Below are 26,681 nucleotides of genomic sequence, written 5' to 3'. Positions count from 1 at the left end.
AAAAAAAAAAAAAAAAAAGAAGCAAGATAGCACATGTACAGGAACAAATTTCCCGTGATGAATGTTATCATTACATATATACATATCATTATAATAAAATATAATGATATGTATGTATATATATATATAGAGAGAGAGAGAGAGAGAGAGAGAGAGAGAGAGAGAGAGAGAGAGACAGTGTACCAATAAAGTTTTTTTTCTTTTTATTGAGTTTATTGGTACAATCTAGGTATACAATACAGTTACATTCATCCTTGGGATCTTGTACCTTTACATGACAGGTCTTGATTCTTTTTTTCCCCTTGTCCCTGCCCTCCCTTCACCCCTTCCTCCCCTCCCAATAGAGGTGTTTTTAATGCAAAAAAAGAAAAACTACTTGGCCATAAAAAGGATGAAGTACTTTTTATTGAGTTTATTGGTACAATCTAGGTATACAATACAGTTACATTCATCCTTGGGATCTTGTACCTTTACATGACAGGTCTTGATTCTTTTTTTCCCCTTGTCCCTGCCCTCCCTTCACCCCTTCCTCCCCTCCCAATAGAGGTGTTTTTAATGCAAAAAAAGAAAAACTACTTGGCCATAAAAAGGATGAAGTATGCCCCCCAAGGAACAAAGTCTCAATACATACTACAACAGGGATGAAAACATTATGCTCAGTGTATTTATATGGAATGTCTGGAACAGGCAAATCCAGAGACAGAATAAATTCGTAAGGGTCAGGTGCTGGTAGGAGGGGAAATGGGAGTAATTAAAACCTTCCCTTTTGGAATGATAAAGTATTCTAAAACTGGGTAGTGGTGATGGTTGCACAATTCTGTGAATATATTATAAAATCTTGATTTGCTCACTCTAAAAGAATGAATTGAGCCGGGCGTGGTGGTGCACACCTGTAATCCCAGCACTCGGGAGGCTGAGACAGGAGGATCACTGTGAGTTCGAGACCAGCCCGGGCTACATAGTTGAGTTCCAGGTCAGTCTCAACTACATAGTGAGACCCTGTCTCAAAACAAACAAACAAACAAAACAGCAACAACAACAACAACAACAACAAAGAATGAATTGACTAGGAATGCAGCTCAGTAGTAGAGTCCTTGCCTAGCATGTGTGAAACCTTAGAGTTGGTTGATTGGTTTTTTTTGTTTGTTGGTTGGTTTGGTTTATGGTTTCGGCTTTGGTCTTTGAGTCAGGGTCTTGCTATGTAGTTCAGGCTGGCCTCAAATTTATGGAGATCCTCCTGCCTCCACCTCGTGAGTGCTAGGATTACAGGTGTGCACCACCATGCCTGACAAAAATCCCCAGATTTTGTGTGGTTTGTAAATATTATCACAATAAATCTGTCATTTTAAAAACAGAATGGAACCAGGTGTTGTGGCGCATGCCTGTAATCCCAGCACTTGGGAGGCTGAGGTAGGAGGATCGCTGAGAGTTCAAGGCTAGCCTCAGCTACATAGTGAGTTCAGGGCCAGCCTGAACTACAAAGTGAGGCCCTGTCTCAAAAATAAATAAATGAATACCAGAATGGGTAAGGCCTCCCACCTCCTTCCCAGGACCTTTGCAAGACTTCAAGAAGGGTGTGTGAGCCTGGGTTTGGGGCATCACATCCTACTGTGACAAAGAAGGCTGGGTAATACACTTGTTGCCAGCGGAGCTCCTTCCTGCTCCCTCTCTTTCCTGCCTGGTGCAGGCCTTCCTCGCGGCCATCTGGCAATGAGAAGAGGAGGTGCCGGCTTCCGGTATGTCTGCTCTAGGGCTGGGAGGCGAGAAGCATCTCCTCTCCAAGCCTCACACCGGGAGGCCCCTGCCTCTGCCAGGAATGCTGCTTCTTTTGTCCCCAGGTTGCCCCTCCATTCACTCCAAGAGCCTGAGTTGCCCTCGGAGAAGGGCTCAGGCTGGTTAAACCTCGGGTCTGGAGCAACAGAAAGCAAGGGGAGGGGAACAGAGAAGGCTGTGGGTGATGACCATATTTTTTTAACCATCAACTAATTTTTATTTATTTATTTTTTATTTCATTGAGTTTATTGGTACTTTTTAGGTGTACAGTACGGTTGCATTCATTACTGATTTATATATACTGATTCATTTCTTGCATCTTTACATGACAGGTCTTGGTTCTCATTTTTTTTCCTTACCCTTGCCCTCCCTTCACCCCCTCCACCCTTCCCTATTTACAAAGACTTTGTTTCCATTTTTCCTTCTCTCATATTTTTTCTTTTCCCTTATTTCCTTTCCCCGACCCTTCCCGCTTCCCCTACACCTTTAGCCCTTTTCTTCCTATTTCACATTGTCAGTTATACAATTTGGATCTTATTTACACTTTTAGTTTTTCACACCAGAGAAACTATTCACTATTTACACATGTGTGTCTTATTTAAGCGTATGACCTCAATGTGCATCCGTTTTTCTATGAATGACTCTAGTTTCTCATTCTTCGTGGCTGAGCAGTATTCCATTTTATGGAAAACCAGTTTTTCTATAAAATGGAATACTACTCAGCCATAAAGCATGAGAAAGTAGATTCATTCACAGTTAAATGGGTACATTTTGAGGATATACTTCTAAGTGAAATATATAAGGCACACATATGCAAATACCGAATAGTTTCTCTGGTGTGAAAAACTAAAATAGTACTCAAGATCCTAATGGGACACTTAGCAAATAGGATGAAAAGGACCAAAGGTGTAGGGACAGTGAGAAGGATAGGGAAGGGGGAATAAGGGAAAAGGAAAAAAATATGAGAAAATGTAAAAATGGAATTAAAGTGTTTGAAGGGAGGGAGGGGAGGGGAAGATGAAGGGAGGGTAGGGACAAGGGGAAAAAATGAGAACCAAGACCTGGCATGTAAAGGTACAAGATCCCTGTAATAAATGTAACTGTACTGTCTACCTAGAATGTACCAATAAATTAAATTAAAAAAAAAAAAAAGAAAAACCACATCTTCTTTATCCAGTCTCCAACTGATGGGGTAATTGGCCTGTTCCCGTTTTATCTGTTACAAACTGCAGTGACAAACGTGGGAGCACATATATCACTGTGGTAGGATTCCTTTAGTTCTTTTGGAAAGATACCCAGCAGAGGGATGGCTGGGTCAAATGGCACCTCTAATCCTAGCTCTGTGAGGTATCTCCATATTGATTTCCACAGTGGTTACACCAGTCTGCACTCCCACCAACAATGGAGAAGGGTTCCTTTCTCCCCACAGCCCCACCAACATTTGTTATGGGTTGATTTCTTGGTAGCAGCCATTCTTTCTGAGATGAGGTGAAATCTCAGTGTTGTTTTCATCTGCTTCTCTCGTATGACCAGTGATGTGGAACATTTTTTCATATATTTACTTGCTACTTTCACTTTTTTGTGTTAGAAATGTCTGTTCATTTCAGATGCCCATTTCTGAATTCAGTCTTTATATATGGGGGGCCTGATTTTTTTGAGTTCTTTATATATTCTAGACAATAGTCCTTTGTCTGAGGAACAGCTGGTAAAAAAATTTTCCCACATTGTAGGTTGTCCCTTAGCTCTGTTGGTGGTTTCTTTTGCGGTACAGAAGCTTTTTAATAAGATGAGATCCCAGTTGTTGATTCTTTGTGCTAGTTCCTGTGCAACTGAGGATTTGTCCATAACGTGTTTTCCCATGCCAACGTCTTGAAAAGTTCTGCCTAACTTATCTTCCAGCAAGTTTAGTGTTTCTGTTTTAATATCTAGATCTTCAATTCACTTGGATTTTTGTTTAGTGCATGGTGAAAGATAAGGGTCTAGTTTTCATCTTTGGCAGGTTGAAATCCAGTTTTTCCAAAACAATTTAATGAAAAGCTGTCTTTCCTCCACTGAGGATGGTTGGCTCCTTTGTCAAAGATGAGGTAGCTGAGTACATCTGGAGTTGTTTCTGTATCTTCCAATCTATTCCACCGACCCTCAGGTCTTTTTTTTTTTTTTTTTTTTTTTTTTTTGCCAGTGCCATGCTATTTTTATCACAGTGGTTTTGTAGTATAGTTTCAAGTAGGGGATTTTGATACCCACTGCCATATCTCTGTTGCCTAGATTTGCTTTTGCTATTCTAGGTCTCTTCTTGCTCCAAATGAATTTTTGGATTACTTTCTCTAGTTCTGTGAAATATACTGCTGGAATTTCTTTTAGAATTGCACTGAGTCTGTATAGCAGTTTTGGTAGTATGGCCAATTTCACTGTGTTGATTCTTCCTACCCAGGAGCAGGGGATATCTTTCCATTTTCTTATATCCTCTTCAATCTCTTTTCAGAATGCTGTAGTTTTCAGTGTAGAGGTCTCTTGCTTCCTTCATTAGATTGATTCCTAGGTACTTCATTTTTTTATACTATTGTGAAATAATTTCTCTCTCAGTGAGTCTGTTATTTGTGTACAAGAATGCTATTGATTTTTGAGTGTTGACCTTGTATCCAGCTGCTCTGTTGAAAGTGTTGTTTAAGTCTAGAAGTCTTTTGGCAGAGTTTTTTGAGTCTTCTATATAGAGTATCATATCATCAGCAAATAATGACAGTTTAACTTCTTCCTTTCCTATTTTTATTGCTTTAATTTCTTTCTCAAGTCTAATTGCTGTAGCTATTTCCAGAACTATATAGAACAGGAGTGGTGATAGTGGGCATCTTTGTCTTGTTCCTGATTTTAACGTGAAGTGTTTTCAGTTTTTGGCCATTTAATATGATGTTGGCTGTTGGTTTTTTCATAGATAGCCTTTATCAAGTTGAGATAAAGACCATCTATTCCAATTTTCTGCAGGGTTTTTATCATGAATCGGTGTTGAATTTTGTCAAATGCTTTTTCTGCGTCTATTGAGATGATCATATGGTTTTTGTCCTTGACTCTGTTAATATAGTGTATTACATTTATTGATTTATGTATGTGGAACCATCCTTGCATCCCTGGAATAAATCCAACTTGGCCAGGGTGTATGATCTTCTTGATGATCCTCTGTATTCTGTTTGCTAGTATCTTATATTTTTGCATCTAGGTTCATTAGGGAGATTGGCCTATAGTTCTCTTTTTTGGTTGGGTCTTTCCCTGGTTTTGGAATCAAAGTAACACTTGCTTCCAGGAATTAATTTAGAAGTATTGCTTCCCTTTCAATTTCACTGAAAAGTTTAAAGAGTAGTGGCAATAGTTCTTCTCTAAATGTCTTATAGAATTCAGCAGTGAAGCCATCAGGACCTGGGTTTTTCTTAGTTGGTAGACTTTTAATTACATTTTCAATTTCACTGACTGCAATTGGGGTGTTTAAAAATTTTTTTTATCTTCTTTGTTCAACTTTGGTAATTCATAAGTATCTAGAAATCTGTCCATTTCTTCTGTGTTTTCCATTTTATTAGAGTACAGGTTCTTGAAGTAGGTATTGATGATCCTCTGGATTTCTTCTGGATCTGTTATGACTTCACTTTTTTCATTCCTAATTGCCTTTCTCCTGGATCTGAGCCTTTTCTTTCATTTTTTTTCTTTTTCTTTTCTTTTCTTTTCTTTTTGACAAGGTTGGCTAAGGTTTTATTGATTTTATTTATTCTTTCAAAAAACCAACTCTTCAATTTCTCTTAGTTTCCATTGCACTGATTTCTGCACTGATCTTTATAATTTCCTCTCTTGTATGAGCTTTGGGTTTTTCTTGCTCTTCTTTTTCTAGGAGTTTAAGATTCTTGTTTATTTGAGCTCACTCTGTTTTCCTAGTGTGGGCATTCACTGCTATGAATTTTCCATGTAGAACTGCTTTCATTATGTCCCAAAGAGTCCAGCATGTTGTACTGGCATTATCATTTATTTGTAAAAACTGACTAATTTCTTCTTTAATTTCTTCTGTGATCCATTGATTGTTCAGGAGTATGTTGTTCAATTTCCATGTGTTTGTGAAATACTTAAGGTTTCTTAGGCTATTGATCTTCAGCTTAATTGCACTATGGTTTGATAATATACACCAGATAATTTTGATTCCTTTGCACTTATTTAAATATGTTCTATGAGCTAGTATGTGGTCTATTTTAGAGAATGACCCATGTGCAGCCAAAACGAATGTGTATATATATATATATATATATATATATATATATATATATATATCTCCTGATTTTGTGGGATGGAACACTCTGTAGATGTCTATTAAGTCCATTTGTTCAAAGGCTTGATTCAGTTCTAACATTTTGTTGTTGACTCTTTTGTCTAGATGTTCTGTCTATTTATGACAGTGGGGTATTTAGGCCCCCCCAATTACAATCATATTATTGCTTTTTTGTTTTTTTATGTCCTTAATATTTGTTTTGTATAGTTGGGGGCATTAATATTTGGTGCATATATATTTATAATTGTCATCTCTTCCTCTTAAATTGTTCCCTTTACGAGGATGTAGTGGCCTTCATCTCTCTTAATTAGTTTTGGTTTGAAATTTCCTTTGTCTGCGAATAAGATAGCTACCCCTGCTTTTTTCTGGGCTCCTGTCGCATGGAGAACTGTTTTCCATCCTTTCATTTTCTGTCTATGAGTTGCTTTTTGAACTGGGTGTGTTTCCTATATACAAAATATTGTTGGATTTTGCTTCTTAATCCATTCTGCCAGTCTGTTTCTTTTGATTGGTGAATTGAGGCCATTAACATTGATAGTTATAACTGATTTGTAGTGACATCATCGTCATGTTATTGTCCCGTTGTTGGCTCTTTTATTTTTCTATATACAAAATATTGTTGGATTTTGCTTCTTAATCCATTCTGCCAGTCTGTTTCTTTTGATTGGTGAATTGAGGCCATTAACATTGATAGTTATAACTGATTTGTAGTGACATCATCGTCATGTTATTGTCCCGTTGTTGGCTCTTTTTAATTTTCCCCCTCTCCCTTTAGTTTCTTGCCTTGCCTAATTGATTTGCTCTGTTGGGCCTCATGATCACCATATTTTAAAGAAAGGAGGCTTCAGCCTTTCCAAACTGTGCAAGTGTCAAACGCTAAAATAGTGATGATAACTAATGTTTCTGGGACACTTACTAGCCACCAGGTACCATGCTAGGCATTTATGTGCATTGACTTATTTAATCTTCACAAAGATCCTATGAGGTGGGCACCTTGTGAACCCCATGTTACAGATGAGAAAATTGAGGCATGGAAATTTCACGTAATTTGCCCATGTCTGTGCAGCTCAAAGTGTCAGAGCCACCATGCATTGCCTGGCAGCTGGTACCACCTACTGCCTGTGCTTCACCACCCTTTGGTCTTTGGTGCCCTGCAGGCTGCACATTGTGGAAGGTGAAAGCTATTACCAAGAAGGTTCAGTGGCCCTTCCACAGGGAAGGGGGTCTCAGACGTCAACCAGCCTCAGATTCACCTAGGAGCAGCACACTGAGTCCTGGGCCCCCCAATGCTATTCATTCATGAAGCCCTGATGGCCCAGGAATCTACATTTATGAGCAGCATCCTGCTGAACCTGCTGCAATCTGTTTGGGACATAGCTGGAGACACCTGGGCTCCCTAAGTCAAAATTCAATTTCTGGGCCTGGGTCTGTCCCATGAGGTGGACTCTCCCTGCTTCAAACCATGCTATACTCTCCCTCCCCTCTCCACGATCCTCATCTAAGTCTAACCCATTTTAAAGGCCCAGGCATGTTTCACATGTTCTCCATAGAAAGCTATCCATAGAAATAGCAGCTCACACCCTTCCACTTCTGTGGACACTTGCATACACATAGAAGACCCACACTGTCTCACCACCTCCCTGTACATTGCCTGGCATTCCTGTGCCAGTGTCCTAGGGCTGCAGCTTCCTCTGATGAACTAGATTACAGTAACTTTAAATTAGGAAGCTGTCTCTTATATTCCTTGTGCCTGTCCCCCACCTACCACTGGTTCAGCCTCCAGTGAACTGAGACTGGGTTGCCAGTTTTGGATTGGCCAAAACGCTCCTGTTTCAACACTCAACATGACTCCTGCTCAGTTGGCCAGTGCCTTGTCTGCCCACCCATGGGCACAGTCTAAGAGTCTGGATGCTTCCTCTACAGAATCTAGGGACCTTCTCAATGCCAGGCATCATTCTAGCCCTGGAGACTAGAATGATGACAAACCCTCTCTGAGGGCTGAAACACCTGTGTGCGGTTTTGCCTGCCAGAAGACATTTGGCAATGACTGGAGACAGTTTTGTAAGTCACCACTGGGGGAGGGCAGGGTATCCAGTGGATGGAGGTGGGGGGGCGGTCTACTAAATATCCTACAATGCACAGGACAGTCATTCGCAACAAAGCAGTGCTCAGCCCCAAAATAGAGCTCGCTTGAGAAAGCTTGCTCTCGGAGGCCATTCTAAGACCTACAGCAGAGGTAGCAACCAAAGGTGGAGACTGGTGACAGGCACACAGAGGAAGGGAAGACTAGCTACACACACACACACACACACACACACACACACACACACACACACACCGGGCATTGGAAATAGGAACCAAGGAAGAGCTTAGCACAACAATGTGATAGCCGAGTGGTGGAGGGTGAGGCTTTCCCATGGCAGAAGTGGGAGGAGGGAAGGGTCCACGGCAGCGAGGTGTGAGTAGGCAGCAGGACTGGGGAACTGAACTGTCACTGGGTGCTTGGCACGTGTTATTTTCACTGCCATCCTATTTCCACAACTCCTCAGCTTAGCAAACCCTGTCACCAAACAGAGTGAATGGTCAGCTGTGGCCCTTGTTAAATCATTCTCCGTTCCAAACTGGAGGTCTCCGAGCACAGCTTTATCTCCAGGTGAAGATGGGTTGAGCTGATTGTGGCCATTTAGCTGCGCTGAGTGCTGAGTCCACACGTCTGCAGCTATAACAGCACAACAGACTTTAAAGGTCCATGGAGGCTTCCACCTAAAAGGCAGCGGTGTGAGGTGTGATATCTCCCTGCCTGAACTGTGAACAACGCATCCTAAACATGGCAAATGATGAAAATGGATTTCTAAGTCCTGTGCTTCTCAAAGTTAGACAGGAATGAAAACACATTTAAAAATACTTTTGAAATGTAGAAGTAATTCTGGTAATGTTTTCTCTTTAAAAAAATCAGCCCTAAATGGTTGTGTTGTTTTCATATAGCCAAGTTCCTGGCTATGCTGGGTCTCGGCCTGACTCTTGCTCACATCCTTGTCTGGCTTTTTCTGTGGCTCTGGCCTCAGCATCTCTCTGGCTCTTGTCTCTCCTCCAGCTGTGTGTTGCTTCTCCCCTCTCCCCCGGTGTTGTTGTGTTTCTTTGAACAAGAGTCTGTCATTCCTGTGCTCTCTATTTTTCTAAGTTTTAATTTCCAGTCACCTCTTTCTGACAGTGTCTTTCTCTCCCTCCCCTGATCCTTGAAGCCTCTCTCCAGTAATTGGCCACAGTCTAGAACCCAAGTGCCTTTTTTATCCTGGTTGTATTTACCGAGAATTACTGGCTCCCTGGTCTTGATTTTGAAAAGTAAATGCCTAAAATGTCTTCTATTCCTTGATCCTTGTGCCTTTTACTTTCATCTTCCTCCACTGATTTTTCATTAGATGGTCAAGCCCTTGATAGAAAAAAACATATTTTCCACCCTCATTTTACAGTATTTCAGGTGGTTTGCAGGGCATTGGTTATAGAGCATGGCATAGATGGCAAGGGGACAGTGTGTGTGTATGTGTGTGCCTGCACATGCGTTGTCCTGCAGTGAGGCTCTGGGTTGAATGGGGCCAAGTTGCTCCATCAGCATCGTATAGGGCTTTTCTTGGTGAATCTGACTTCATTGGAGCCAAGACCTGCTTTGGGTTTTACATACGCAGCCCTGGAGGAACAGCTATGGATTCCTAATTTATCCCTGTAGATTCCTTCACCTTTATTTAATATAGCTGCACTAGCTGGAGAGGAATGGAAAATGACCAAGGACAAGTCTCAGGGAGCAAATCTTTTACATCTTGAAAAGAAAGACTTTCAACCTGCTAGGAGCATTAAAATAGATCCCAGGCTCTTAGGGGCTTTGTGATTTTCTCTTTGATATTCAGGAGGCATTGTAGCCAGGTGAGCGGGTCCAGTTTCCTGACCTCTTGCTGGAGCTGACTCTTTAGTCTTGTTGCTCTGGTCCCCAAGCTGCCACTTCTAACCCCACCAAAGGTCATTATCAACAAAATCATAAGACACAGAACATTGGGGCTAGAAGGGACCAAAATGCCTCATCTGACAGAGGAGAAAATGAGTCTCAGAGGTGGAAATAACTTGTCAAAAGCACAAAGCTAACTTGCGGTAGAAGTTCCCAGCTGAAATCCCCCACCCAGGCCTCTCTGCACATCTGTTAAAGGTAGGGCCACCAGGCCAGGGTCCATGAGTCATATCCCCATCCCTGCTGTCAGCTGTAGTACATGGCAGCCCTCAGGGACTATCCCAAAGCACACATGACACCCCCCCACCAAAGGATCTCAGACTCATCCTGAGGGAAGGAGCAGCTGCTGACGCAAAAACAGCTTTATCCAGCCGGGTGTGGTGGTGCACACCTGTAATCCCAGCACTCGGGAGGCTGAGGCAGGAGAATCACTGTAAATTCAAAACCAGCCTGGGCTACATAGTGAGTTCCAGATCAGTCTCAACTACATAGTGAAACCCTGACTCAAAAAAACAAAAACAAACAAAAAAACAAAAATACCTTTATCCACATTGATCTCATCTATTTGATATCACTTATTGAAAGACTACTAGAAGCCAGGCCTTTCCTAGCCCTTGGGATACTGTGAAAAGTTCAGAGTCTTAGGAAATGAAATGGGGGAGGGATAGAGGAGCAGAGATGCAGTCTTCCTCCTGGCTCAGCCTGAGAGGATGGTCCCGGAAGTTCTCCTAGCGGAGGTGATATCACACGAACTAATCGGTCCACTGATCCACTGGCCCTTTCCTCCATGAACCCTCTGAGGAACGTCATGGAAATGAGCATTTTGATGCCTTAGGAATTCAGGTCAAAGCATTTGGCAATAGCCTCCCACCCTCTGTGCTCACCAATCAGCTGGGTGACTGTAGGCTCGTCGTGTGATCTCCAGACTCTCTGGAGCTTAGCTTGAATTGGTGAGATGTGAGCTGGGAATGCATTTTTGCCCAGTGCTCCAACACTGTGGGCCACTGCAGCCATTAGGAGTCTGAATTCCCTGATTGTGGATTGCAGCTGAAGTCAAAACCATATATAACCTTTTTCTTGTGGATACAACAAAGGAGCAAAGAAGACAGGGCCTGGAGCTGCTGAGCCTCAGTTTCTTCACTTGCAAAATAAGACTATTGGCCTTTTTTTCTAAGGTCTGTTCCTACGCTAATGCTCCATTCTGTAATTTTGAGACAGCAGTCAAAAGGCAGAGACTAAATCTTTGAATGGACCCTACTGTGGTTGGTGGGCACTGAGCATTGCCTGGCCTGGCCTGCCCCAGCCAAGGGCTCTGGCCAGCTGTACAATACAGAGCCCAAGGGCTTGTGTGACTTCTGATCCTACCTGCCTGTGTCTCTGCCTGAGGTGCTGCCCACAGCAGCAAGGGCCCTTGCTAGAAAACCAAGGTGCAGGAAATGAGCTCTATCCCCAAAAGAGGGAGCCCGGGGGGGGCAGGCGGGGAAGATGTGTTATCTTCCTCAAAATAAAAACAGAGGCAGATGGTCGGAAGAGTTTCCATGGTTAATTAAATATGCCTTAGTATCTAAGTTAATTATGAAACAATTCCTGCAGGAGGTGGGGGAGCTTGGCTTTGCATGGGGCAGGCTCAGGCGACAAGGTGGGAACTGCCTGGGGACACTCAGGCCCCTTTACTTCTCTCTCAGCATCAATAAAGAGTCTCTGGTCCAAGCCTTTGGGGGACCCCATGACCAGCAAAAGCTACTCACTCTTTTCCTGAGCATCCTTCGTGAGAGAGGTAGCACACACGGCAGACGAGACTCCAACATTTCTCTTCTTAGAATTTCTTCTGAGGAAATTATCAGAAACTCAGGCAAAGATTTCCTGGACAAGAATCTTCCCTGCCGCATCATTTATATGTGTGGAACTTGGGAGCTGCCTGGATGCCTGCAAATAGAGATCAGCCACATAATGTTGGGGTGCTGTAACTAGACAACGAAATACTAGGCAGTCATTAAAATGGTGTTTTTGATGATTAGATGGTGACATAGGGGAACACTCTTGTTGTGTAAAGTGGTTAAAAGGGGAGATGCAAAATTGTCGCTAAAGTACCAAGTAATTTTATAAATGGTTGTTCACAGAAGAAAGGTGGCCCATTAAATGCTAATAATAGTTATTTCTGAGAAGTAAGATCCTGGGAAATTTTATTTCTATGCTTTGCATTTTCTTAATTCTCCGCAGCGCACATATATTACTCTTATAATCAGGAAAATAATAATTTCCACCACGTCAGCACACCTTCTAATGGGTTTCCCAGTGGATCTAAAGAATTTCATCACACTTTCCCATAAGTAGATGAATTTTAGTGAACTCTGACTTTCTAGAAGTCATGAAAGTGAGCAATGCTTGATTGCCTAGAGCGCTCTACCTCAGACGCTTTCACAAGGAACCACTGCACATGCCTAGTGCCTCTTCCCCGGGGAGCGTGACTCACTCCATCAGCCCTGACAGCTGCACGGGTCAGGGCTCAAGGAGATTCCATTGCTTCCTGCAGCTGCCTAACCTGAGAACTAGATGAGACCTTGCGGTTCAGGAAGGCTACAGGGGTCAGCGCCGAGCCCCCCAGCCTCACCCCCACGGGAGTAGCAGAAACCTTTGCAGTGTGGGAAGCATTAGGCGTGACAGAATCAATGGCGAAATCCCAGATCTGTTCAGCACTATAGCACCAGACTCTTCTTCGTCTCTGGAGCTTCCTTGGAGTCCCTAGGATCGTGGAGGGACAGCGGCAGCTAAGCTGACCTGTGGAAGGAATTGTCACACCGCCACTGGCATGACAAGAGTAGAAGATGAAGGGCTGGGAGGTAGCACAGCACTAGAACGCTTGCCTTGCAAGAGTAGTAGGTAGAAAAAAAGAGTAATGGGTGGAAATATTCATCAATGTTTACATGATCTGAATACCATTTAAACAGTCACCATTTCCTTGTCAGTGTAGCAACCTCCATCACCCAAAACAACTCACATTCTATGATTAAAACTTCAGGTCTAGCCAGGTGTGGTGGCACATACCTGTAATTTCAGCCACTGGGGAGGCTGAGGCAGGAGGACCAAGTTTGAAGCTAGTTTGACAACCTAATGAGACCCTGTCTCCAAAAATAAATAAATAGAGATAGATACATAGATAGATACATAGATAAAATGTTTTAAAGGCTGATGATGTAGCTCATTGGTAGTGTGCTTGCCTAGCATTATTGAGGCCCTGGGTTCAAGTCCCACCATCAGGGGTAAAAATGGTGTAACCTATCACTAATAGAAGAAGAGGAAATTTTTGTTTTGTCCTTTGAAGTTCTATTGACAAGTTCCTTGTCAAAAGAGCTCTCAGTTATTTCTGAATAGGTGGCCACCCTGTCAACGGGCAAATACTCCCAGCACAGTCAGGGCTTTTGTGGTATCTCAGTGCCAGACAAACTGCTCAGAGACACATCTTCCCCAGGTTCGAGAAGGTAACCATCAAAGTCAGGAGAATGTCAAGACCACATAAACCCTGAGCAAAAGGAAAGCGGAGCCCTCCAGATCCAGCTAACTAAACCTCAGTGACAGAAGGAGACAAAGAGATATGAAGTAGAGAAAGAGACACTCACGAGCATTGCCAGCTGTGATGCGAGACAGCAGCCAGGAAATAACAAGGGGGAAAAAGGATTCAGGCCACACCAAGCAGACTGCCGGTAACTTCTTAAGCAGAGCGCTCTGTTAGAACTCACCAGAATTCTACTTAAAAAGTTCCCCTTTCAAGCTTCCACTACAGAAAGGGAGAGCAATTTACTAAAAGTGCTTTCACATCTTTCTCACCACAATGCCAGCACGACAGAGACCTGGCCCTATCCACCCAAACTTTTCAAAACAATCTATTTTCCTGTAGAAGACCACTTTCATTCTACAATGGAATTTTTTAAAAAATATGACTCACATATTGAATAGTTGCTTTATAGCCAGCTGTCTTGGAATGGGTCAGTTATTAAAGTGAAGGATGTCTCTCTTCTACTTCACAGTAACAAATTATTCTTTCAGCAAGCAAATCATTGACATGAACCCAGAAAGATGTCCCAGCTTCCATGGTCTTTGGTTTTTAAACCATCACCACCACCATAGGCTGTTCTTAGATATGCCTAAACTGACTTTCCTTCACAACACTTAGATGTTTTTGTATCTGTTGACAGGTGTGCTGTGATGTCATACAGTGATCAGACAGTGGTCCCACTTTGGAAACATCACTGTTCCACTTGGGCTGTAGCATGATATGTTGGTGCAGTTGCTTGAATATGTTGTTGTGTTTATCCATGAAAAAAAAAAACTAAACTAACATGAAATTTGCCAGGATGCTAAAAGTGGCAAAACTTCAGCTTCATTTGCGCTCAATGAACTCAAGTTGGGGCACTGAGTCCTCTTATGAGGGAAAGAAAACCAAGTGTTGTGGTAGTGGAGGCCTGTAATCTCAGCACTCAGGAGGCTGAGACAGAAGGATCCCTGCAAGTTCAAGGCCAGCCTAGACTACATAATGAATTCAAGGCCAGCCTCAAATGTATAGCAATGCTCTGTCTCAAAAAAATAAAAAAATCAAGTCTTAGAAATAGAGTGATTTGTTCTTATAGGCAAAATGTAATGAGTTGATCATTCTTTTTAGTTCTCTGAATTCAGAACTCACTTTAGCACATGCAGTAATAGTTGCTTTTGATATATCAGTTGGGTTAACAATTGTACAAGAAACTTGCACTAAATCACTATAATAATTCTCATCTCTAACAAATTGACTCACAGAGAGATCTCTCAGCCATTTGCCTAGGATGTGGCAAGTTCATCCCCATGCAACTGGGGTCATCACTGATGACCTTAACCAGTAGGCCACACTGCTTCTTGTCTAGCCTAAGGTTGTCATCCAGCTTTGATGCATCTGGTGTTCTTAGACATTTCCCAGGACATGCCTAAATATGCTCATTACATGGAAAAAATAACTAAATGAGGTAAATTTTGGCAGGGAAAGAGCAATTCTTCAGAAAACCTGCACCTTTGCTGTTTGGCTTTCACAAGTATGCTGTGGTTTGCGTCCAGACCCCAAGCAGAAGGAACGTAAGCAAGATCAAGACAGAAGTCATTTGCCGTGTCTTTAGCTCACAAACAACCCGGACTGTACTTCACCATGAGAAGCCAAGTTCAATTCTGGGACACATACTAAAACTCCTACACAAGGCAAAAGCCCATACATTTGAAAAAACAGAAAAAAACATCCCTGAGAAGGAGCGGTTCAAACACGGGATGCCTGCATGACTTCCCCATCATCAGGAACCTTACCAGTGGCCTCGAGTGTGACTGTAATGCAAGACTGGACCTACGTGCTGGGAAACGAGTCAACCTGGAGAAAGAAGAGGAGGAAAAGAAGGACGAAGATGAGGAAGTTGGAGAGGTACCTAGTGGCCATGCTGATCTTCACGCTCCCCAAAACAGGTTCGGCCCTAGGTTTCAAAGTGAAGGGATGAGCACTGCTCTGGGGTCGTTGGGGTGGGTGTTTGCAGCCCTTAAATGTAGAAAGTGGACTTGCTGTGAGTAAACAGTCTTGTGTTCCCTGTTAAACTCTTTTATGAGTCACAGATCCCTCTGAGAAACTGCGGGCACTTCAAGAAAAAAATGAATGTGCACACAGAGCCACAGATTTAACACATACAGTGGGGCCCAGAACCTGCACCCAGGTACATCTAGGCTCCTCCCTATGGAGTGTGAAGTACTGGGGACATCAGCTCTGAGGGGGGACGCTAAAAGGGCAGAACCATGTGGGTCATGTGATTTGTCCTCTGATGCGAGGCCAGATCCCGAAGGGTACAAAAGGTCTCCACCCCAGGTAGTGCTCATCAGAGCCCCTCACAAGCTGTTCTCATTCACACTCACAGCATCCCTGCGAGAGGTGCGGCGTGGTGGCCTCATTCCTCCTGCGGCCATTCAGGAAAGGGGCGAGCTGGATGCCTTCTCCATCTGTCCATCCTGGGGCCATCCTAGCTGCTTCTCCTACACCTTTTCTCAGACTGTTCAGAACCCCTCCCAGCTGCCTGTTTTCTATTTCTGGTGTGGGAGGTGGGTGGAGGAAGCAGGGGTGTTTGTAGAAGGTGTTCAGCCCTGAGAGGCTCGGAGACCCCAATTCAAGCCTCGTGGAGAGAAGAGCACGAGAGGCTTTGAATAGCAGAGTAAAGGGCCTTGCAATGAGCACCAAGGAACACAGGTTTCCTCAGGAAGAAGAGGAAGAGTGGGGGCTGCAGGAAGCTCTCCTCTCTGGCGAGCACTCACAGGTCTTCTGGTACGGAGTTATGGGAGCTATAGCTGAGCCACTAAGTGCAAGCTTTGGGGAGGGCTTCGAGGTGGGCCTGCAGAAGCTGCAGTTGAGAGGGGCATGGTAGAATGGCTCTGGCCTGGTCTGCAGAAGGAGGTGTGGAAGAAGGGGTTCCGAGGCCCGGAGGGATGCCCCAATCCCAGGAGAACAGGGACTTCAGCAGACTGTCAGCAGCTATCTCCCCAAGGCTGCTCTAGGTCCTTATCTCCAGCCCTGCACCCCTGAACTGCCTCTCCCAGGAGAGACACCCCCCCGACACCCTGACTGTGTTGTGACCATAGCTGCTGCTTTCCCATCAGGCCCTTGGAGTGGTGAGAGCCTCACACCTGAGACTCCAGGTAACAGGACAGTGTCAGGTACCTCATCTTAAGCACATTTGTCTTTAATAAGTGTCAGCTCTTGGTAGTGGCCCAGGGGGAGGTGGAGCCAAGGTGGAGCCAAGGTGGAGGGTACACGAGGAATGAGGCCAAGGACAGGGGCCAAGGATGGTGTAATTGTAAATGGGCCCATGTCTGTGTCTGTGTGGGAAAGAGGCTATGGTGCCCAAAGCCAGGGCAAGTTTGCCCAGAGGTTACCAAAGCCAGGCTGGCACATCTGCGTCTTTGGTTCACCAGGTCTTTAGCAGGCAACTGTCCTTGCAGGTACCACACAGGGCCAAGCTATGAGGCAGTATTCACACATCGCACGTCACCAGGTTCTGCCTTCTGATTGATATAGGTGGGGCCTGCTCAAGTCCCAGGACATCTCAGAAGGGAAGGGGTCTGCCCGAGGTCATCAAGATCCTCAAGGACACACGGAGGAGCAGGAACACAGGGACCAGGGCAGACACACTGGGTTCAGAGCCTGGCTGTGCCACCAAGCAGTTCAGCAACAATGATCAAGCGATCTGACCTTGCCGAGCTCATTTCCCTGGCATGTACAAAGGGGCCACACTAGCACTAACGGCAGAGGGCTGGGCTCTCACAGAAGTGCTGCTCTTCGTCCTGACAAATGCCAGCTCCTTATTGGCTGGAGGGGCTGGGTCTTTTGTGATTTCCCAGGTCAGACTGGAAAGAAAACCTAGAAAAACATGGAATGGCTACCTGAGCACCCGCGTCTGCAAGATTCATCCGCATTCAGGGGCAACTGTTACATTTTGGGCATAGCTAAGTCAGAGCCAGAAAGGGTCTTACACCCAAAATAGAGGAGAACCCTGGCACACATTAGGGTATCATTGTCAGCATTTCCCGTCTTCCTTCAACATGGGAATCACCAAGGGCAGATTCCTGGGACCTGGCTCTAACCTACTTCCAAGTTTCAGGGCAGAGGACAGTTGATATGGACAGTTAACAAATGCTCCAAGTGTCTCACCATCGGGGCCATCTGGGAAACATGGTAGGCCAAAAGGGGAAGAGGATAAGCTGATTAGGAACCACTGCTGTCCTCGGTTGCTGGATCTGTGAGATGGAAAAACTAGGATCACCCCTTACTGCCTAAAGGCAAGCCTTGGGACAAATGGCTTCTTGGAGTTCTAATAGCTCTGGGCTGGAGCAGAGAAGTCGGAAGGAGTTCAGCAGCTGGAGTTTTAGTTCCAGTAAACTCCCACAGGGAATTTTGCTGGATTTTAGGTCCAATAAACTCCCTCTGGGAAGGAATTGTAATTGAAGCAGATGAAGCAGGAAGCCCCATCTTTGCCTTGAGTTTGAGACACATCTGAGGAGTTAGTATCATGGGGCCCCCTGAGCCTCTGGGGCTCCCCATGCACCCAGCAACTTCAGTAGGGGAGGACGTGTCAGCTGGCTTTGGCGGCTCCCCCAGCACCAGCCTGAGATGGCTCTGAATAGGAATAAAGTCTGCCTTTTCATTCAGGAGGGTGGGCTCTCCTGCTCTCTTGTGAGTCAGCCCCACACACGCAAACCCAGAATATGCTGGGCAGAGAGATAAAAGGGGAAGAGGAGGGGAATCCTGACCAAGCTGTAGGGAAAACTGGCAAACCCAAGGGGTTTGTTGGCAGACAGACTTGGGCTTAAATTCTGTCTCCGTCACTTTCTGGCTTGTGACATTAAGCAAGTTGCATAGCCTCAGTTTTCTCCCCTGTGAAATGGGAACGATCCCACTGTCGAGGCTGGTATGAAGACAGGGCACAGTGCACAGTGGCTTAACTTTGGAGCCAGACTTCCTGAGTTGACTCCTGGCCTGCTATTCACTACCTGTGTGACCTTGTGCAGGTCTGCTGACCTCCAAAAACCTCAGTCCTATGTGTACACTAAGGGTAATAGAAATCCTACCTCACAGGATTGCTGCGAGGACCCCATAAGCAGATTTATGTAGAGCAGTTAGAATCCTGCCAGGTGTATGGCAAATGCCCAAGTGTTGCCTGGATGAAGAACAGCTTGGGGAACTCTGGGAACTGCTCTTTGACACCCTGTTGCATTCATTCACTCCTAGAAGGTTGTTCACCTTCGCTTGCCAAGGTTTCCAGCAACCAGGTGTTGGATGGAACTTGGGAGAAGGTGGGCGGGCCTGGCCTTCCCTGAACATCGATGACAGGCCGCTGCGGAAGGTGCTTCCAAGAGTAAGTCCGCTTGCTGCTTTCACGTCCCTCCTCTCTCCTGCTGTGTGTCCATCCCATACCCCTGTGCCACCGTGAACTCATCTTCCCTCTTGCACCACTCTTACCAGAGAGTGATTAGTTTGACAAACTTGACCTGAGCCCTTTTCTCATTGGGAAGCCTCGAACAGTTCCCAGGAAGACACCAGGATGCTGGGAGTATGGGAGATAGAAAAAAGGAAGAGGCCAAGATTCAGGGCCCAAGGGGTACAGGGTGCCCACTTGGAGAAGCAGGTGTGGCTGTAGACCGGTGATGAAGCAGCTCGAACCTTCCAGTGGCGGCTACACTCAGGGCACTGTTTCCCAGTGCTGCTGGCTGTACATCGGAATCAGCAGGGGAATTTAAAAGGATGAATGCCTGGCTTCCACTCAGAGCTCAGAGGAACTGGGCGGAGATATGGCCTAGGGCGTTTCAAGCCAAGGCTGAGAGCTTGAGTCAGGGCTGAGAGATGGAACAGTGGTTCTTAAATTTCAGTGTGCTCGAAACTACCAGGAGGACTTGCTGAAATACAGATTACTGAGCGCTGGGGGTGCAGCCCTAGTGTGTTCAAATCCCTAAGTTTGATTCACAGCACTGTTTAAAAAAAAAAAAGAAAAGAAAAGCCGGAGATTTAGCTCAGTGGTTCCGCCACCTGGCTCGCAAGAGCAAGGTCCTGAGTTTGATCCCGGTACCAAAAAATAAAATTAAATAAAAATTAAAATTAAAAAAGAGAAAAACAGATAGATTACAGTCCCCAATTGCAGCTTCTAATTTGGTAGGTCTGGGGACTGGTCAGAATTGCACTTCTAAGAAATTTCCAAATGATGCAATCCCTCTGACTCCCCGGAACTACACTCTGAGAACCACCATTGTAGGGTAAGTAATTAAAAAATTACAGTCTTAGTTGGGCATGGTGGCCCATGCCTGTAATCCCACCACTCAGGAGGTTGAGGCAGGAAGATCACTATGAGTAGGAGGATAGCCTGAGCTACACAGTGACTTCTCACATAGTGAGACCAAAAAGCCCTCATAACTAGTCTTTGAACCAAATCCAGCCTGTGTTTGTGAATAAAGTTGAAATGTAACCCATCTGTGCCCATTCGTTTATATATTGTCTCAGGCTGCTGTCCTAAAAGAACAAAAGTTGAAAAGTACAGAGACCATATGTTATGCATAGGCTAAGATACTACCTAGCTCTTTACCAAAAAAAAAGTTTGCTGATTCCAATTCTGAGACCTGCAAAGCCTTAGAGAGCAGAATCCTTGGTCCGCATTACTGTCTGGAACAGGGCTTTCCTGCTGACCTGAGATGTCACACAACAAAGTACCCATCAGCATCATTTAAACTGCTGTTTTGAGAACTCTGTATCTCAGCTTCTGCTATATTCCGTACCCTGGCTCCAGAACATCCTCCTAAGCCTCAGTTTCCTCATCCATGAAATATGGATGAGATTGACCTTGTAGGTTATTGAAAGTAATAAATAAATACTGTGTGTGTTAGGTACTTTTCTCTCGTTGCTGAGACGGAACACCCGACACCCAAAGCTGGAGGAGAAGGGATTTATTTGGCTTACAGTTCACAGACATTTCAGTCCTGGCTCCAAGAGAGGAATGGCAAACAGACATCGCAGAGGAAAAACAAGATGGTGTGCACGTGGTAGCAGATGCAACAAGGGACCTGCTTCTTTTATCCCATCCAGAGTACCAGGATTACAGAGGCGCTAAACCGATTCCAGAGTCAGCTACCTCTGACAGAATGGGATTTGGGGAGGGACACACACCCAGACCCAAACCATGACACTGTATACTCTTGGCTTAACAGATCTTATCTCTTTCACCCCTGCCCTTTCAGGTACCCATAGTTCAAGAAGAAAAATCAGCGCCGGGCATGATGGCACACGCCTGTAATCCCAGCACTCGGGAGGCTGAGGCAGGAGGATCGCGGTGAGTTCGAGACCAGCCTGGGCTACATAGTGAGTTCCAGGTCAGTCTCAACTATATAGTGAGATCCTGTCTCAACCCCCCCCCAAAAAAAAAAAACAGAAGAAGAAGAAAAATCATTTCTGTCCCACAAGAACTTTCAGTCTACTTTGGGAAAGTAGGTCACAATCTGACATGGCAGAGAAAGTGGCTAAAACCTCAGGGTGCTTGTTTTGCGCTTAAACCAAAACACACTCCACTGCCACCGCCTCCTCTGCTGCCAATGAATAAAGCTCTTTAACTGGTAGGCCGCACAGCTGTTCCCTTGCAGAAGTGTCCTCCTCAGCTTCAGTGGGCCCATCTCGGAGCCGCCTTAAATTAACCAGCTCTCTAGGTAGGGAACCCTCTGGCAGAGTGAGAGTGAGGAAACCCTGCTTCAGTGGCTGCCCACAGCCGGAGGTGCTGCCCAAGAGCACTTCACACTGAAGTCAGTAATCATACAGTTTCCACTTGCCTCCACTTAGTGGCAGCCGCCGAACTGGGGCTGCTCTCCCCCCTACTGATAGGGAGTGGGTCGCTCGTTCAAAAGCATAGCTAGATCATCGGCTGAATGTCAGATACTGTGCTAAAGAGCTGGAGGGAAAGGGAGGGGACACGTGAGAAAGAGATCCTGAAAAACCACCACCACCAGCAGCACCTTCCAGGACCCAGTTAGGAAGAAGTCAAGAAGTCACGACAAGTAAAGGCTCAGGAACATTATGATCCTTCTGGGCCCCAGAAGCATGGTCCTCAAGGTCAGGTACATCCTGCCTGGCCCAGGCATTCACCACACTTTGAAGGTGGACTTCATGCAGAGGACAAAGAATTGGCATCTTAAGTCACTAAGCCCTCTGCAAGGCAGAGAGAGATTGCAGTACAATTTTGATCATCTTTACTGGCCAATTTTCATCGTCTTTACTGGCCAGTCCGCTGTGTGCCAGACACTTTTCTAAGGGTTTATTTAATTATCCCATGCTTAGAGGGTAGGTACAATGATATCTCCATTTCACAGATGAGGAAATGAAGGCCTGACAAGATGAAGTCATTTACCTGAGGGCAGACAGTAAGTGGCAGGCCTCCTCTCCCACAGCCTATACTGCACCAAAACTGGGGTGCAATGAACAACCAGGCAGCTACCTTAGGAAGAAATCTGTGATCAGGATTGGCTAAGAGGAGACCCTGGCACTTTCCCGGATTGAATTGATATTCCTTCTTCATTTTTTGGACCTTGGTGCCCCTCTGGGGGCCCCAAGTTGTACTAGCTGCACAGCAGATTTGTGGCTTGGCACTGTGTCCACCCTCAGTTGCTCTTTGCAGACTAACTCATCTGCTGTCCCCTGTTGCCTAAAGTTCGCCTGAGCATGGCTTCTTCAGCGGGCACATCCCTGTGAGGCTGGCGCTGTCAGTCTGCAGCATGCTGTGTCTATGCAATGCCAGGAAAGCCACCTCCTCCTTGGTGTCCCAGCTCAGCTCTGAGATCTGGATGCTTCATAATTATACCATCCCCACGATGCCCCGTGCCTGTTCTCCCTCATCTCCTGGGATGAGTGTGGGAAAGAACAATCTTCTTCTTTGGACAAGAGTAACTTCCAGATTGAAATAGTTCCTCTACTGAGCAAAAGCATGAATGTCTCAACCCTCCCAAGCAGGCTCATGAATCATCCCCCATCTTCAATAGCCAGCAGGGTTCATGCTGAACCTTGTTTCTTAGCCACTATGCCTTGGCTCCATACCCGGGGAGGAGGCCACTGGAGGGAGGCAGAAGGAAGCTGTCAACTCAGGAGCACTCGCGGGCCTCTGGAGCTGCATGAGCATTGGCCAGCCAGGAGCCATCCAAATGGTCTGAGCAAGGAAAGCTGGCTGGGCATCTGGTGAGGACCTACCGAGGGGAAGTTTGGGGTCATCACCTCCAAGAGTGTAGCCCTACAAAGAGCAGAGATGGAGGGAGAGCTCCTAACCTCAGCAGTAGCAACAGCAGCAGCGTTGGCGGTCAGTTTTTCCCGCTCAAGGGCAGGATACATTCAATGATGCCTTACTATTACAGAGCACCTACTCTGGCTGCATCTTTTCCAACCTGGATTGAGGACTGAAGGCATCTGTAACGTAAGAACTGAGGAGTTGGGACGGGACATCTAGAGGAGCTGGAGGGAAGAGGTAAGGACAGAGAGAAGGAATGACACACCTTGACCAGGCTGAGAGGAAGGGGAACGTATTCTGAGCACAGAAGGCATTTGTTCACTCCCTCGTTTGTTCATTTGTGTCATATTTCTTGATCTCCTACTCAAGTCAGGCACTGCTGCAGGCCCTAGGAGCACAAAGATAAGTAAGAAGGGACTTCCTCTTGAGCAAGGCTGGGTGTAGGGTGAGGCAAAGAGGGCACTGAGGATGCAAAATAAGTAGGTGGTCATTGTCAGGTGCCAGCTCTGCACTCGGACAGCCTGGCTCCAAGAGAGGGCACCTCCAAAATCCTGCACCCTGCACCCCTTGCTCACCTCGCATCCTGCTCTAGAGGGGATCATAGTCTGTGATGTGCAAAGACCTGAAGGTGGGAAGCTGTGACCTCCTCGTGTGGCAATAAGGCCCTGGAGATGTGGCTTCACCTCCCATGTGAGCACCACTTCCTGCCCTTCTCTCTCCAGTTCCTGCCAGGCCCAATCATGCATATTCTTCCCAATGTGGTGCTCATCTGTCACACCTTCACCCCTACTGGGAGCTCCCTCCACCTCACCCTTTCACCTGCCAGGCAGGCTCCTACCCCCACCAGCCACTGAAACCCCCCTGCTCTCTGTGCCCCCTCAACCTCTGGAATCAGAACTGGCAGCCTCGTTGCCCAGGATAAGGATAATAAAGGTGTCCTCAGAATGCCACGGTGGGGCCTGGTGGGACAAGTGGGAGCAGCAAATCAAGTTTGTCACTTATCATCATTCATCCTATCAAGCATCTTGCTGCACTGTAGGGCATGTCCTGTCTTCCTGTAAAAGGAACATTTTCATTACACAGTCTAAAATCAGTCTGCCCCCAAATGTCATAACTCTATATTTGGCTGGTCTGGGGCAAAACCTTAGCTGTCTGACTTCCAACTCTGCTAGCTGCTACCCCCAAGAGACAAGGGTTCCCTCCGCGAGCTCGGGAATCCCCCTTGTTTGTGCTGCTGTTAACACAAGAGTCTCGTGTTCATCTCTATGCCTCCCATTCCGGCCCGGGTAGTCAGCTTCCAAAAGACAGAGAAATCCCTGTTCGTTTCTGGAGCTCCAGGACCTGTCCCAGGAGTAGTGGCTGAGCTGATAAGATGTGTTGGGGGTCGGCGGTGGCAAGAGAGGAGATCACCTGACTCAGAAACCACGAAATAAGAGATGACCAAGACGCATGTGGGCAGGTGCCCCTCAGAGTGCCTTGGCCTGGAGGCCATGGATGACTCAACCAGAGAGGGAGGGAGTGAAATGGAAGATAGGCCCCAGAATACTTCTCTGATTCAGAGCAAGACCAAGTAGAACCTCTGGGAGCGGAAGTAGCAGGAGGCTCTGTCACACTCATAAAACTAGCTGCGGAGAGGGGCCCTGTCTGCTTGGATGAGAATCTCCTCGCAGCTTGCCAGCAGATGCTTGCGGAGGAGAGAAATTCCAACCCCTTGATGTGAGTTCTCCCACAGAACTAAAAACAGCCCATCAATCCCACACACTCTGTATCCAGATGAGTCTGCAGCCTCTCCAGCCCAAGGAGACGAAGGGTGGAGGGGACATGAGTCTAGGAGGAACCCTTGGAGCACCGGGGAACAAACCTCAAATCTTGGAGACAGCATCCCCCCACCCCTGGTTTACATCCCCGGAGGAAGAGCAGCTCTTCATACCATTTCTATTGCAACCTGATCCCAAAGGGGAGCCACAGGGGTGGGTATTCTGCCCCCTTTATCCTGATGGGCTCAGCGAGACCTGGGCAGGTTGGACGCATGAGCACCAGGTGAACGACAACTCTTCCTCGCCTAAGAAAAGCTCTCTGAACCTTGAGAAAGGAAATAAGGGGAGAAACTTGGCTTGAGGAGCCTGGGGGAGGCACATCTCAGGAAAGCACAGGGTGGCCATCAGGATGTGGAGTTACAACAGCTACACACGCCGGGATTCTGGTATCACCTGGGGCCTAAGTGGGTACACTTAGTCAGATCAGTCCCCTTCCAAACCCACCAGCCTGTCCCTCCTCCTCCTCACCCCTTCCTCTGCCATCAGCAGGCTGCCGGGACTGTCAGGGAAAACAATTGCTGTGGTCTCAAACACCTTGGGCTGAGCCTTGGCAGTGAGTGAGGGGATAACTGCGAGCTGGGGGTAGGAGCTGTGATCCAAAGCATGCAGAAGGATATGACAGAGACGGACAGGGGAGAACTTCTGTCCCAGCCCAGGGCCAGGCACCGCTCCTCCCAGGGCAGGCAGAATTCAGGGCATAGGAGCACAGGCCCCCAGCGGCCCCAGGAGAGTCCTATCTACAAGGCCTAGCTAGGTCAGGCTCCTCTTGTTTCCCACTGCTTGTGGCTTCCTGCCACGGTTTCTCCCATCTCTCTTGTCTCTCTTGTTTCATGCTCATTAGAAGTCCCCCTCTTAAACCGGGGGTGGTGGTGCACACCTATAATCCCAGCACTGGGGGTGCTGAGGCAGAAGAATGGCCACACGTTCAATCCTGAGGTACATAGCGAAGTTGAGGCCAGCCTAGGGAGACCCCGTTTCCAAAACAGTTGCCCTCTTTTTCGCCTGACTGGCTGTGCCTACAGTTGGCGTACCATGCTGAGTGCTGGGCCCCTGGGAGGCTGCCGGCATAGAGGAGTTGACGTCCCGAACAAGCAGGACGCAGTGAGAACACAGTGCAGTGGCAGTTCAGGAGATGAGGGCCCAGCGACAGTTTGGACAGGCAGGGGTGGGACACGTGAGTGGGCCCTCGGAGCCTCGTCTCATCAAAGCTCAACCATCTGCACCTTGGGGCCTTTCCTCAAGCCTCTCCTGTGTCTGGGTCTCCCCTAGCTTCCAGTTAGCTTCACACCTCTCGCTTTGCTAAACATACGACAGAACTCTATGGAAGGTACAGGAGCGGACTTAACACTCAGATGAAATAAAAATACAGTACTCAGAATAGCTACTGTTTATGAGCATTGACTCAGCACCAACAATGATGCTAAACATTTTACATGCATAAGCTCTTGGAATCCTTACAACACTCTTGCAAGGCAGGTATTACTATCATCCTATCCTACTAACGGAGGGATGAAGTCTCAAGGGGATTAAACTTGCCCCAAGTTACACAGCCAGTAAATGGAGTTCTGTTTCTCTCTGGTGTCTGCATCTGTGACCGTTTTCTATGCTGCATCCCAAATAGGATAGAATCTACCCCAACACTCTGCTCTCCAGACAGCCCTTACCTCATCCCTCAACACCACATCCCAAGCAAGTTCATAGATGAGGCTGTCTACATTTTAAACAGGGAAATCCACCTGTCGGGAGAAGGGAGCAGTTACAGAGGAAGAGGACAGTTCCGAAGGGCAGCTCTGGGACAGACAGAGGATTGGTGGGAGTCAGAAAACTGGATCTAATGGCACCTTGCCTTCTTGCATGAGTCCCATACTTCTGCCTGACGTCCTGGAATACAAAATGATACTGAGGAAACAAGGTTGTGAGAAAAGAAGGACTTGGTGTGGTCATTCCTTCTGCATTGGTCTCTGTACCTCTTGCAGAGCCTCCAACAGTGCCCTGATGGA

At 46.3% G+C, this 26,681-nt stretch overlaps 2 protein-coding genes across 2 annotated transcripts in view; one reads left to right on the top strand and one right to left on the bottom strand.

Moving 5' to 3' along the window:
• Positions 1–26,681, top strand: part of Nsf (N-ethylmaleimide sensitive factor, vesicle fusing ATPase) — a 323,620-nt gene that overhangs the window by 75,342 nt on the left and 221,597 nt on the right. The gene's annotated exons all lie outside the window — the stretch shown is intronic.
• The window catches only part of LOC104871529 (ADP-ribosylation factor 2), a 113,669-nt gene that overhangs the window by 26,155 nt on the left and 60,833 nt on the right, over positions 1–26,681 (bottom strand). The window contains exon 8 of the transcript XR_782891.3: positions 11,819–11,996. The gene's annotated coding sequence lies outside the window, so the exon portion shown is untranslated. The remainder of the gene's footprint in view (positions 1–11,818; positions 11,997–26,681) is intronic.

This window comes from Fukomys damarensis, unplaced genomic scaffold (genome assembly GCF_012274545.1).
Source record: "Fukomys damarensis isolate Sample0158 unplaced genomic scaffold, DMR_v1.0_HiC HiC_scaffold_23, whole genome shotgun sequence".
Classification (NCBI taxonomy): Eukaryota; Metazoa; Chordata; class Mammalia; order Rodentia; family Bathyergidae; genus Fukomys; species Fukomys damarensis.
The sequence above is the reverse complement of the archived record's forward strand: the minus strand, read 5'-3'. Positions and strand labels throughout refer to the sequence as shown.